The 15,000-nt window shown below is 38.1% G+C and overlaps 1 long non-coding RNA gene across 2 annotated transcripts in view; it reads left to right on the forward strand.

Moving 5' to 3' along the window:
- Positions 1 to 15,000, forward strand: part of LOC137633543 (uncharacterized) — a 416,631-nt gene that overhangs the window by 2,499 nt on the left and 399,132 nt on the right. For both annotated transcript variants that reach the window (XR_011042261.1, XR_011042262.1), the window contains exon 2: positions 10,376 to 10,518. This is a non-coding gene — a long non-coding RNA (uncharacterized lncRNA). The remainder of the gene's footprint in view (positions 1 to 10,375; positions 10,519 to 15,000) is intronic.

The raw sequence follows: 15,000 nt of genomic DNA on the forward strand, positions 1-15,000 counted from the left end.
ATGTTAACCAGTTTGGCACTGCCACAAGTAAATGAATGTTGTGGACTCATCTTCATATGCAGACCCTTCACACACACAGAGGGCTGTGCACTTAAGGGCAGCCTTCTTGCACTTGCAGTGTCTCACACACCCTTTCTGGCACTTGCAAGAAACCAGCTCAATGCAGGTGTGAGCGGCCTCAGGTAGCCTGGTCCAGTATGATGTGTATTGTCCTCCAGTCATTGACCAACCCCAGTTTGTTGGTGGTGGGAGTTCTGGTGCTGGCAGCAGTATCTGACCCCACACATGTCCACCTTGATATACTGCCCTCTTGACATGTTCCTCTAAAGCAGCCTTTGTTGGAGGGATCAGCTGCACATTGTTCTTCCTTGTGAAGAGTTTCCTCCTGGCCTTGTCAATGTCCATGCATTTGTTGGTTCGATCATACAACAGGATCACGAACCTCTCGATGATGCACATTGCATCATTTGGTATGTCACTTGGTGTGGAAGACAGCTGCATCAGTGCTTAGGTTAACTTTGGCAGTACTGTCCAGACTACCCATGCGGTCTTCTTGCCATGTTTAGCAAAGCTTGACACAGTATCGCATCCAGTTAGAGCGTGGAACATTGGCAGTGCACGAGCCTTCTCTGGTCCCAGTCCAGCTGCTATTTCATATGCTGCTAGGTATCGGAAACTTCGGCCTGTTCCGAATGCCAGCCATAGTTTGTCTTCTGGTTGCAATTCCTGTACCAAGGACACTGCCAGCACCACAACATCGGTGTCTACACTCCGGATGACTATTGAATGTTGTCCGTGCTTAGCTGCGTGAGATGCATGCAGCAATATCCGACTGTGAGCCTCTTCATGGTTGCATGGGTCGAGTGAAGTCAGATCTGGTAGTAGTGGTTTGTTAAGCACTGCCTCTCCATCAGTAATGACGAGTTGCTTGTCCTCCTGGTCAAACCAATCCAAGAGAGCTGTTGAGAGAAACTTAAACAGCTCGGTCTTGTTGCTGTCCACTCGTAGGAAGTTTTGCCAGTTTCCTGGTATGGATGCGGCAGCCGCCACACGTCTCCGCACGCCCTGTCCCCGCTTTGAACGTGTACTACCTTTCAGTGAATCAGCAAGGTAAGTATCCCAGATCAGATCCAGGCGTGACACTGTTTGCAGCTTAGTAGATATATATGGAATGGAGATCTGATGTGCGTACTCTTCAAAGGCCTTTGATGCAGCCGGCTTCAGCATCTGGACGATAGCTGCTCCATCAAGCACTATACTGGTAGTTACAGGAGTATCTGTCTTAGCGTCGGAGATTTCTTCCAAACATGTGATGAGATCACTCCTGGTACCAGTGAAGAGGTTTCCACCATCGGACAGTGCAGGAAGACATGCCTGGTTCTTATGACGAAAGAACTCCTCAAGGTTTCCATCCCTCGTCTGGCAGCCAATGTACAGGCGTGCGAAGAGTTCACGGTCATTTTTGACGGAGGTGAGCTTTGCTGACCTTTGCTCTGGCTTCTTGGAGTTGAAAGGCTGAATAACTTCAGCTTGTTACGAGTTATGGGGTCGTCCACTGCCTTTGTTCTGTCCAACAGACACTTTCTGGTGAAAGCCTCGAACTGCTCTTGGCCAATCTTCTTGGCATTCATCACGGTCTCCACGGCAGCAGGACCTGCAATGTCCTTTGAATCCAGTACGACTAGATCCTGGCTCTCCTCCTCGAATGGGTTACCCATCTCCTCTATTACACCAATGAGAGAGCAGACATCTCTCACAAATGAGGCCTGTACACTTGGAGTCTGATCATGATGGCGTGTGTCTGTTGTTTGCCGTCTACAGTATTGGTTCCCGTCTTGGAATTCTTCGATCACCCTAGCAACTTCTGGTCCTGCAACCATCCAGCGACAAAGGGCACTAGGGTTGTCAGTAAGCCCAACTGCGCCAACATCTCCTTTGATGCAGGCATTATTCTGCTCATGTGCCTGGTCAGGCAGGATTGAGGAGAACACCCTCTGCGTCTTTTTAACTGTGAAGTGACCTTCGCTGAATTTTCTGGTTATGTTTGGGTGTTTGGTAGTTAGCTCGATCATGTCCTTCAGGTGCACTGGTATCCACCTAGCATAGTCGGTATTATCTAGTGCGTGAAACCAGGGGACCAGCTGTGTCAGAGCATCTAGGTACATCACAAATGATCCCTGCTTGAGAGAACAGTCACATACTTGAACCAACAATTCTAGTTCCAGCACCGTTGCCCAGTAGCGAAACTGGGGGATGTTGTCTCGTCTCTGGTGACACCAGTCTTCAAATGCAGGAAGGTCCTCTGCATCTCTGGTTTCTCCCAAACAGAAGCGGTTGTAGGCATGGTGCTGCAGGATGTACAGTGCTGCTGCAGTCACTTGATGTGCTCTTCAAGTGCGCAAGACATGAGATGCTCGCAAGAATGAGTCTGCTGACCCCGCTGTCGCAATCTCAGCTTGCACCAGTGCTAGCACCCAACCACTTCCTTTCAGCCAGTCCCTAAGGGTAGGGTCCACCTTCCAAAGCTGATTTTTTTTTTTTGCTAAAAGTCTTCCTTTTGCCTATCAGAAGGCCGAGATATGTGTAGAATTCATCTCCAGCCTCTATAATGCCCCCCATGGTCATCAACGCCCCCCTTATGTTCATAGTAAAAATAAGAAATATCATTAGTAATTGTCCAATTTTTATAGTTTACCTCTTAAAAATTGGTTGAAGTCGTTTTCTAATATCAGTTACATCAAATAAAATTAGTTCAGGGGTGACTATGAGATTATCTCCAATATTTCTGTCATCAGACAAAAATCGTAATTTCTCGTTTTTTTCTTTTTAGGGAGAGGGGTGTATTTCTTTGCTTGTCCTGCTCTTATGCCTTAAGTAATATAATATTTAGATGTTTTAGGCTATCAAGTGACATAATACCTACAAAAACAAAGAAGGTTTTTTCCCTAAATCGAGATTTTAATTTTTGGTGAATATTTATTTCTAGGTTTCCCTCCATCATCGGCTTGGCTTTCACTAAAGTTATTGCTGGTTTTTTTTTCTTGCTGTGTGCTTATTTACTGTTCGACTTTGATAAAACTTTGTGTGCTTGTTCCAGGTGGATAAACAAACCTTAATAACAGACCGAATTTCAATTCAAGACAGTAGTTTCTCACCGGTCACCAAATAACTTTTAAGTCGCTAGCTCCGATTTTCACATTTTTATTCATAAAATCCTTTATTTTCCCTGTAGGATGATAAAACTTACAGAGGATATGCCTTATTATAGTGCTAATAATGCCTGAAAATTTCATTAGCGTGTCTTGATTAGTGTAATTTTGGGAAATATTTTTTACGATTGGTACCCATTCAAGGTGTTAATTTGTCTTCAGTGCCGCCATCTCGATGTGGAGACCACCAAACATCACCATTATGTGGTCTTCACCATAACTATCTGGCCACTTCCACTGTATCTGCTTGGCCAAAGCAAACAGTGGGTGATTAAAGGTGATCACTGGTGTCTGTCCAGGATTTAGGTGTTCTACTGCATTCTTCACAATATCCATTGAATGGCGGATCATGGCCACAGTGTGAGCACTTTCCATGAAGAGTGGGAGCAGTAACGTGGGGCAGAAATGTGTTTTCATTGTCTACTGTACCAGTTTTATCTTCTAGGACCTGTTTTACATTGCCTAGCCATTTGTATTCTTCATCAGTCTGCTGTTGGAAGTTTCCTCTAGCCAATGATTCTACTCTAGCAGCTGGGACAGGCGACCCCTTGATGCGGCTAGTGATGGGGGTACGTCAGTATAATAGTGCAGCAAAGGGGCGACAGTCTTGGACCGTGCATCTCCAGATTTTCCGGCTACAATGATGCTTCGATCCACTACTTCACCAGTGTATGAGGGATGTTGTATTAAAGAAATACCGGTACCATGGAAGGAGTCTTTTGATGTTGTTGCACTGGGTTTGTGGTCTATGTTGTCTACAACGGCAGTTGTAAACACTTCACCACCCAACTTTGGAGGGCAGACCACTTGTTCTCTGTGAAACTGTTTGCAGATATGGTTGCCCATCTATTCTGAGAGCTGGAGCACTCTGTCATACGAGATGCTTCAGCCATCGTGTGAAAGTCTATCGACTAATTGTTTCTTGCATGTATGAGCATGCAACATCATCCCTATGTATGTTGGAAGTGGGGTCTCTTGTGCAACACTGTGCTTAACACAGGTGGACGATCTAGTGCCACGAGTTCGCTTGTGTTTGACCCTGTTGAACTTCAGTATCTGAGCTGGGGTAATTGCTGCAGGGTTAGTGTCTTCCGTGTGGTCCTTGATGCTGGGTCCCTCGAGAATCATGGTGACTAGTGCAAGCAGCAACGGTGGCACAGATTCTTCTTGACATCCTTCAGGGAATCCTGTGAAGGGCTTGGCTACTCCAAACATATGACGGCGAACAATGTGTGCAGCACATGCAAGATGGACTGCATCACTATAACTGTTCAATTCGCAGGCTTTGTCAAGAGCAGCACCGAGATCTTCTTCAAATGCCATCAATATGTCTCTCCCCTTGGTGTGTGCTCGCATGTCAGGAAACTGAGATATCAGTCTCTGTTTCAGTCGTGTGGAGTGACTCTCGTATCGAGCTGCACTCCGAGCTGTTCCATTCTCGACTGATAAAGGTGGACAAGATTGGCCAATCTAAATACTGGTGCTGTCTCCTCATCTTGTCTTGTTTCTTCAATGTAGAGGACGAGTTCAGCAAAGGCTACTGCCGACATTGCTCTCTCTTGATGTGAGTCCTGTGGTCCTGTTGATTGGACCGATCACGCGCATTTGTAAAGTCCTATCAAGCACTGTGGTGATATTGGGCGTCCAACGCAACCGTGTCCCCACCACTGAGATGGCCAAGCAGTACTGTATCACCAAGAAGGTTTGCACAGGCACGGACGCGTCTGTCAATTTTGAATGTTGCAGCTTTCCGAAGACTATTAGTCCCCGCAGGTTGTCCATAGAAAAAAAAGTTTCTGGAACCTTCTCTGTACTCGAACGTGAATGCGCCCTGATGCGTTTGCATAAAGATTGTTCCTCATCGCTCTGACCTTCTTTCCTGAGTGCTCTAATCTGTGATCTCTGTAGTTTAGTGATGTTGTACTGGAGCTTGCACGTATGATGATATTGTGTGCCGTGTGCAACCATCGCACCTTCAATGCCATGGCCATCATCAAGTCTTTCTAATTGGAGTGATCATGGAAGCTCTCCAAGTTCACTGAATTTGATCAAGTTCTCTGCGAGTGAACTGTATCCACTACCAATGTCTTTTTTCTTAGATTGTTCAGGTTTGGTCAATGTCTCCATCTTGTTCTCTTGACATATGATGCATAACCTCCAGTCAGTAGTGGTGTTGTGTTGATGAAGTTCGCTCAGCATGAGCTAGTGTGAACCTCTTGGACATGGTGATCGAACTGTCTTCAGAAGAACCAGCACAGTCAGTCTACAGGCATGCATGCATCACGATGAACCTGAAAAGACACAATATAGCATTTCTGTAATCATAAATGCCTCAAAAACTGCTACTACAATTACACTCTTAAAAGTTCCGCGTCAGACCCGGATAGTGATCAGTTGGGGTCAAACTCCATTCTGGATCAAAAAAGACTCGGAATAGAGTTAGATTTTACACAGAAAAGGTCAGATCTGACCGAGAAATGGTCTTATTATTATACCTTATTCTGTGTCATTTTTACCCGAAATGGAGTTTGGCCCCAACTGATCGTTTTCCTTACACGGAAATTTTAAGAGTGTATTACTATCACCACACCACCACCAGAATCAAATCATTAGATCCTCATATAATGTAAACCGTAAATTGAGAAGCGGCCATGCAATGTAAAGCACCGTTTTTGAAATCCAAAGTGGCGGTCCATAGGTAAAAATATGGTATGTATTTTGGTATCATGAGAATCTTTGTCCCTTAAAATATTGGATTCCTTGCCCCCCCCCCCCTCCGAATCATACAATTAGACACAAGAATCTAGTCAATAGCACTATTAAACCCAAAGGTAATCGCAAATGTAGCCTATATTTTAAATGGCGGCCATTTTGAAATCCAACATGACGGCTCAATGCTAAAAGATACACAATGCAGATTATTATCATTGGATTCCTTGCCCCCCAAAACATAAAGTTAGACACCAGAATCGAGTCAAAAGCAGCATTAGACCCACTGATAATCATAAATGAAGATTTCAAATTGCGGCCATTTTGAAATCAAATATGGCGTCTCAGTGGTAAAAGAATACGCAATGCAGATTATAACCATCGGATTACTTGCCCCCCAAAACCTACATTTAGGCACCAGAATCGAGTCAATAGCAATTTTAGATCCACAGATAAGCACAAAAGTAGATTTCAAATGGTGAATATTTTGAATTACAATATGGCGGACATGAATAGAGAATTCTGAGTGGCTCAATATCTGAAAATGTTCACCATATGTCAATGTGCATTTGTGCCAAATTTGGTGCTTGTATCACAAAATGCACAATATGTTAGCTATGCTGCCCCACTATATCTGTTTTTGACGTTGTTAATAGTTTATATAGGACCTATCTGTTTTCACGCTGTTACTGTTTTCAGAATGATTTATTGTTAATTTATTCTCATCATTTATTTATTTCCTTATTTACTTACTGGGCTATTTTTCCCTATTGGAGCCCTTGGGCTTATAGCATCTTGCTTTTCCAACTAGGGTTGTAGCTTAGCTAATAATAATAATAATAATAATAATAATAATAATAATAATAATAATAATAATAATAATAATAATAATAATAATCATATTTATCTGTATTACTCTTGCTAAAACTACTGATACTATGTTGCATCTTACTAGAAGAAGGATTATTTTTCTTTATGATATCATTTAAACTGTGAGTAAGACTGTACTCATCAACCAACCTTGTTGCATCTGTAAACGACTTTTCACGGTGTATCTTCTATATATAGCTTAATGTCTGGAGATATGTTATCTTTGAAGTTTTCTAACAAAACTAAGTTCTTGAGATCATCAAAAGTATCTACTTTAGCAGAAGTTAAAAATTCACAAAACGATCTTTCTAACTTCTTTCTGTATTCCACACGCGTGTTACACTCATCCCTTCTCCAACTTCTAAATTTCTTATGGTATGCCTCTGGTACTAACCTGTATGCACTAAAAACAGTTTCTTTATTTGTATCAAATTCCTCACTTTTATCCTCAGACATGCAACTATACACAGAAAGTGTCCTTCCACTTAAAACTGATAGTGAATAAAAAGTCACTTTTTGGTTGGACAACTTACTCTGTTCATTAACTTTTCAAAGGACATGAAATATTTTGTTACATCTTCGTCATCAAATTTTGGAATTAATATCAACACTACACCCATACCTTAATTAACAGAATCATCATTCCATGAAGAATTACTATCTAGACTGCTACCTGATGGTTTACTTACTGGTCTCCTACCTGCAGATTTGGTTTTAAATGAGCTATTTCTAACTCCTGCTTACTCTGTTTATATTTTTTTTCTCGCTGTCTTTCATCTTTTTTTCTCTTTCAGCTGATCTTTCATGTCTCTCATACATTCCCTGCTCTCTACTAAAAACATGCTAACGGAGAACATCACCATCATGACCAACAAGTTTACCTGAAGATATCAAATCTTTTGTAATATCAATCATTCTTCTGTTTTCTATATTCTCCCTGTTTCAATTGGTTACGTTGTCGAAAATCCTACTAGGTCGCCCACTATTACTATTTTACCCTCGACACTGGCTCTTAGAATAATTAAAATAAAGGTTTCCAACAACAGCCATTGAAATATGTAAAATGAATATAAAAAGAAACCCAAGAAAATATACAACGATTATTTAAAAACTTATATAAAGAAAATCGATGTTACTAATTCGTTTACTTCAAGTGACAAATGAAATCAATCAAAACATCAATAAGAAAAGGGGAACAGTAAGAAGGGTAGAAATACTTAAAGAATAGTTTTCTGCAGCTTCTGAGACGATACTGGTACGGAGACTTCAACCTTAAAAACACTGAAGAAGGGTGGCTTAAGGTTCATATGAAACGGGCACCATGACTGGACTCAAAGACGTCACAGAAAGGGTAGCCTAAATATGGAACATCCAAAGTTTTTTTCAAAGAATTCGACATTAGTACTAAACTAAGGCAGGCTGCAGGCAGTGTGGGCTTCTTTTCGTCACAAGCAGTGAGGGGTGGATGCTTCAATTTCTTTCTTAGTCATAACAGGATTTTGGAGATAGGTGTTTGTTGTCTGAAGGGAAGGTTAGAATCTGGCTCTATCAGACTTCTGGCATTCTCTGCTTCTTATCTCATTAGGACTTGGTTCTCATTTCCTTCGGACATGGTTCCTCTCCTGTCTTATGTCATGTCCTATCTCCCCTGGAAAATCTCTTCTTGAAGTTTATATACCCTTGTAATGGTGGAGTTAATTACCGTTGGCAGTGGTCATTTCCATACAGGGCTTTCGTTTAACAATTCTGCGTCTTTATTGCCTTCCTCAAAAATGTCTACTTTGATCTCACCATAGAAGCTTTTAGAATAAATTACTGATGCAATCTGGACCACATGTAATGTCGTAACAAAAGGGTAGCACGCGTCCAGCTATGAAAACATATTTCTTAAACACGGATATCCCTCTGGTTATTGTCGGCCATCCCCTGAGCCTATTCGCGTAACTGTGCCATGTTCGAAGTTTAGGACTGGAGTATGTCAATGAGATACAGGTTGTTCTATAAGGAGTATAATTTAAGACAATGCATCTCCTATAAGAGCTGGATACAGACTGGGCGACTCGTCCTGCATCAGCATGGGATGCATGAGTCCAGAATAGTTCCATCCCTACCAATGGAGAGCATATGCCTACATATAATCTTACATATACTCATTTGCTTATTGACGCAGATTTGCGCCGTCTTGTAGTTGCATTATTTGTTTTATAAATTTGTCATTTCCGTCACATCATTTACTTGTATCATATATACAATATTTCTATCACAAGGTGTTTACATAAATATTCATAGTATTGATTTTAATTTTTTTAATAGGCAAAGTAGACTACCCAAAAATTTTTTAATAGGGTGCAATTAACTCACTCGGAGGGGTGCCCTTTTAGCTCGGAAAAGTTTCCTAATAGCTGAATCGTCTGAAGTATTTTTGTCCGAATACCATCATTGTTTTCAAGTAATTACTAAGTATTACTAATTGAAACTTATTCACTAACCTACAATTCTCCCTCACATACAGGTTTTGTTAATAAATAATATTAACGAATTAATATATAAAGTGTCGTGATGGTAAATATAATTTTAATAACAACACCCATTTATGTCAATGACAGAAGCTTCTTTTTTGACTCACACTGCATAGTTATGTAACTTTTCAGATATTTCAACCACAATTAGGATGAATTCCAGTATGTATGAGAAAAAACATGTTATTATAAACTCACTTTGAATACCATAATATACTAAAAACGTGGAATCAATAAAATTTATTTGGGAAAATTGCTGTGATGTAAAAGGAACATTCTACTGTCAAACACCGAAGTGGAGATGGAAGGGAAAAGGAGGGGTAGGATACTGCAGTTGTAACTCGCAGGTGAAATTAGGAAATTGAGTGCTATTAATTTATGAAAAAAATAGTAAACCCTTTCTATAGAGACTCACACATTAATGTCCCACTTCTTTTGTCTGTTCCGATGAAACCATAATCAAATTTGAATAATCTTGTATGAAGTTAGAGTTTCTGATTCTTTGGCATGTTCCAATAACACCAAGAAGAAAACCTGAATATATACAACGGGAATGACAAAGGTTCCTGTGTGGGAAGACAGATTCTGGTACCTGTACTATAGGGTAATAAAGATTCCTGCAACACCTGGTTATTCTGAAAAAATTCAGTTAAAAAGCTTAACATTCATTATTTGTAGAGTGGCCATGGCATGTTGGTGTACTTAATATTCTTTAGGGAAATAGAAAGGTTAGAAAATGCAGGTGCCCAGACTCAGAAGACAATATGCGCTGGGTATGCGATAACAGATAGCAGTTAGACTAAAGCTCCTTCATCTCTTAAAAAAAAGCTAATAATGAAAAAAGAGCAAAAATCATATTGTCTTTCTCTCAAACCGTTTAGTCAAAGTGTACTATTGATGACAAAAAGTAAATTGAGAATTACAAGTACATCTTGCCCTTATCACTGAGCAGAGTGATGATGCGTCTGAATGCCTTATCACGCTGGCAAGAAAAAATATGTTTTACATAAGAAGTTGCACTGCTTATCCGTCATAAGTTATTTAGACTTAACCTACTTTGCATTTCAGAACCTTACTGCAGGTAAAAGTGATGAACCAGGAACAAGTGGCTCCCAAAAAGTGAAAAAAAAAAACTATATGAAATATACCAAACCTTAGAGAGTGCGTTCTACCCTGAGGATAGCTCTTGTGTATCAAAGGTGAATTAGGAGGTGAGTACAATGTACTTTCAATGAACTATATAGGTTTCTGTGAACTTTATTTACCGTGATGGCTGGCAACAGTATTTGAAGTTTATTTTTATTAGAGATACTATTTTTATGGAAGAAAACTGTTGAAATTATGGAAATTTTCTTTATACACGAATATAATTCTGTTTTGCCAGAGAAATGCTTCACAGTATGCTTATAAGTTAGTCAAGGACAGAGTGTCCTTAGCATCCAGATCTTTTCATCAGCAATGCCTCTAAATTTTAAATTTATATAATTTATTTGGAAATATTGAAATTATTTTTAATTTTAAAATTACCTAAGATATATATATATATATATATATATGTATATATATATATATATATATATATATATATATATATATATACATATATGTATATATATATATAAATATATATATATATATATATATATATCTATATATATATATATATATATATATATATATATATATATATATATATATATATATATGGTTCTAGGACATTTGCGTACTGGAAGTTTGCGTCCCTGACAATTGTGTCCCGGACAATTGCGTCCCCGGACATATGCGCCCCGGGACATATGCGTACCTGTACTGTATATCTGTTTTACTGATTCTATAAAGCTTCTTATCTGTACCTTTACTCTATACTTTTACACAGTAATTTTATTTATACCTTTATCCACCCTGAATATGCATATGTTTTAATGGCATCATATAATTTAGATTCCTACTTCACACTTTGACAATAATTATACCTTTAGCCATACTGGACACGAAAGGACATATATATATATATATATATATATAGACATCAATATTTCATCTACACGTTTTATTATCTAAAAACTTTATAAACTTTAAAATTTGTATAACACTATATACATGCACTATAAATTTTCTATACGACTAAAAGATTAGGTCATATTTTTTTAATAATGACTTAGGATAGCTACTTTTAAGCTCATACCTAAAAGGTATGTATGTTATGAGCAACTCCTCGTTAGAAAGACAATTTGTTTTCGGAATTGTACTGATCAATCAATGACGGGAGGCAAATATTGACCATCTTATTTCTCGTTAGAAGAAAATCTAGAAATTTATGAAATTATACAATGTATTACACAAGTGAAATAAAAAAAAGTTTAGTAGTTCATCACTATATAAACAAAGTTCATGAACGAGCTAAGTAAATCCAATTTATTGCACAAGTGAAAAAAAAAATATATAGCTTAGTAGCTCACCATTATGTAACAGGAGTAAATGAAAAAGATAACTGAGGTTGAACTACCGTGAACAAAATGTCTCTTCTACTTCTAGAGAAATCAGGAATTGTTTTCAAAAGGTCTACGTAAACAAAAGAGTAAAATGATAGTTAAGTACAGTAATTTTCAGTTCTGTACTTCAGTGGTTTTATGCCATATATCTTATTTACAGTAATTAGTAGTTTTGTAATTAAGCGATAACATACATGCATACATACTTAAATACATATATACATGCATACAGACATAAAGATAGACAGAATCACTTCAGTATCTTTTAACAAATATTACCTGGTCACTAAAAACAAGTACAGGTACGCAAATTGCCGAAAAAGTCCGAGGATGCAATTTTCCGGGACACAACTGTCCGGGAGGCAAATGTCCAGTACGCAATTGTCCTACCACCTATATATATTATATATATATATATATATATATATCTACATATATATATATATATATATATATGTAGATATATATATATATATATATATATACAATCTTGTCAATAAGGGTTATGAAAGAAATGAAAATAGGAATGCTAACTCAACTTCATTGGTTACCAGGTGAGAAAACTCTCTTACTTATAATTAATGGGAAATAGTGTTCGTTTTCATTTTATAATTTTAATGAATAAAATGCTATAAATACGGACAGCTTCTAGGTTAGGAAGTTTGTTAGAACTTGATTTTTTTACACACTAGATTGAACAGGTGTCTCTGAAAAGGCAAATTGCGATTAACATATCTTCCGCTAAGCATGATTTCCTTTTAAAGAGACTATAGAGTTCAGTCCAAATATGAGGTAAAAGGTAACATCTAGTTAACAAAACAGTTTATTTATTTACTAACTTTACTGAATCCTTCAAGATATGCAACATTTAGCTTTATTATTTGGGACAGTTGTTAGTACAGGAAATTCAAAGAAAATGGGAGTTTTTATAGGACAGATAACTCATATGGTACAGTTAACCTTTTGGTTACATCTTCTTTTGTGGCCTCTGAAATGATTTACAGTTACTGTTGCTTTTGTCTATGATGCTGAAACCACGAAAAAAAATCTAGACATTCCATCTGTAAAAGTCAAAATTTCCTGGTGGAATTCCCAGAGGTTCCAATATGTGTTGAATGTTCCTGGCACTTCATCATACTGGTTATAGTACTGTATTGGAATTAACTTTCCCAGAGTCCTAATAATTCTTTGCAGATATTCCTTTAAAAGCTATAGTCTGGCTATCATCATGATAACCGTCTTTATAATAATCTTCATCCGTGCAACATTATTGTTTTTTTTTCGCCTGTCAATCTTCCTCGCGCTGATAAACCGGTTTAACATGTTAAACTAACCTGTTTAACATGTTAAACGTCTCCCACGTAATGATACCTTCAACACGATCTACATGGTACCCCCCTTCAACGGGATACTAAAGTCAGGACTTTAACTGTGTGTTTCAAGTCTTAAGTCCTGTAATAGCATTTATAGGAAAGGAACTTGGCAAAAATCTCAGCATATGTAAGTTGATGTTTTGCTATTTTTTTTCTGAATGTCGCTAAAGGTGAGATAACTAGTACTGTGTGGTTCCCTCTCAGTGCACTTCCGGTGTTAATGCATAGAGGGAAATTTGTTTGTCTTCTCTCATAATAAGCTGTCTAAAAACAAGCCGTATCTCTTCAGCTGAAATAAATGAAATACTACATTATGAGTCCAATAATGATAACGAAAAAATAATAATGCATAGATGTATTATATTTCTCATTTTCAGGGTGGGTCCAGAATTTATTGAAAGTGAGAGGGGTCGGATTCAGACGTATGAAAGTAGAATAAATACGAGCGAGCGTAGCGAGCCAATTCAAAACTTAGTATTTTGAAAATTGTCAGATAATTTCTGAGACACCATTAAAGAGCACACCCACTCTGCATTTGTATGTTATCAAAAAAAAAAAACTTATATATCCTATTTCCAGACGAGCTCTCTTTAGTGTTTGCCCATATTTGAGCAGCATGATAGTAAGCCTTTTTTTTTAAAGTGCGATTCACTGCATATATTTATTTGATATTTGTGGTTTAAAGCAAAACAGATTGTGATAAAGTAATTACCAAAAAGGGAGCATAAAGTAGAAATTGAATCAAGTACTCTTTAACAAATAAAGATTTACTTTCTCTTGTATTTTTCTATTTCTTTGGCCTGACAATGAATCCTAAACTCATTGATATTATTACTGATCATATATGACTTCACCAGACTGAAACAATGTCACATTGTTTGCACAAATTTATTGTTTGTGAAATTTCACAAGGATATTATAGAAATTCTTTTCAAACTTTTTCATAGAGAGATTTATGCTCTTGTGAAACAGCATTTTCTCTCATGAATTAGGAGACAAGACTGATGTGTATCAGTAAAGTAAATTACTGAAACGTTAGATACAAATTGGACATCTCTTTTTGCTTTTTTATGTGAATTCATCGCAAACTTTTACTCTGACAGTTGGATGTCCTTTCAGCTTTGGCTGACATGACTGGTAACACACAAAAGGATCAACAATGCACGTGTGTTAGGCTAACCATCTGCATCTGCATACGACAACGCATCCAAAAGTGTGTCTGGATGGGTACCTTTGACGGAACACCACATCATTTCCCATCATCTGAGCTCCTTGCAAAGTGACAGGCAACTTTGTAGGTCATCTTTTTGGTGCAGTATCTGTGGGGTGATGTCTTGAAACAAACTAAAACGTTGTGCTGTAATTATTTGGACCAGATGCAGTAGGCTAGAAATAGGCTGACATTCTTCGGCTGAAAACTTATACTTCTGATGTTGGTGAATGTTGACAACGAGCTGGATCGCCATTTTGCACTTTTAGTATTCAATTGATGTGGTTGCCTCAGTGTTACTAGGTTGCCGTTGAATTCGAGTGGTGAGTGGCATGGTTTAAGTTGATTCAACTTGCTCAGAAATGTCTTTCTCTTCATTGATGTACCGCTGCTAAAACTCAACATCACTCTTATCTCTGAGTGTTAGGATATCTTGTGGAACACTGTCAACCATGTGAAATACTGTTTGAAAGCCGAATTCCATGCTTCTGCAAGCTTATATGCTAGATATATGATGTAATCCAAACAGTTTTTCAAAGTGATAAATGCCATCACATGCTCAAAATTTTAATCCCCGTGGACTCATCATGATTTCACTATCCCATTTCTAGGATTCCT

This window comes from Palaemon carinicauda, chromosome 43, assembly GCF_036898095.1.
Source record: "Palaemon carinicauda isolate YSFRI2023 chromosome 43, ASM3689809v2, whole genome shotgun sequence".
Classification (NCBI taxonomy): Eukaryota; Metazoa; Arthropoda; class Malacostraca; order Decapoda; family Palaemonidae; genus Palaemon; species Palaemon carinicauda.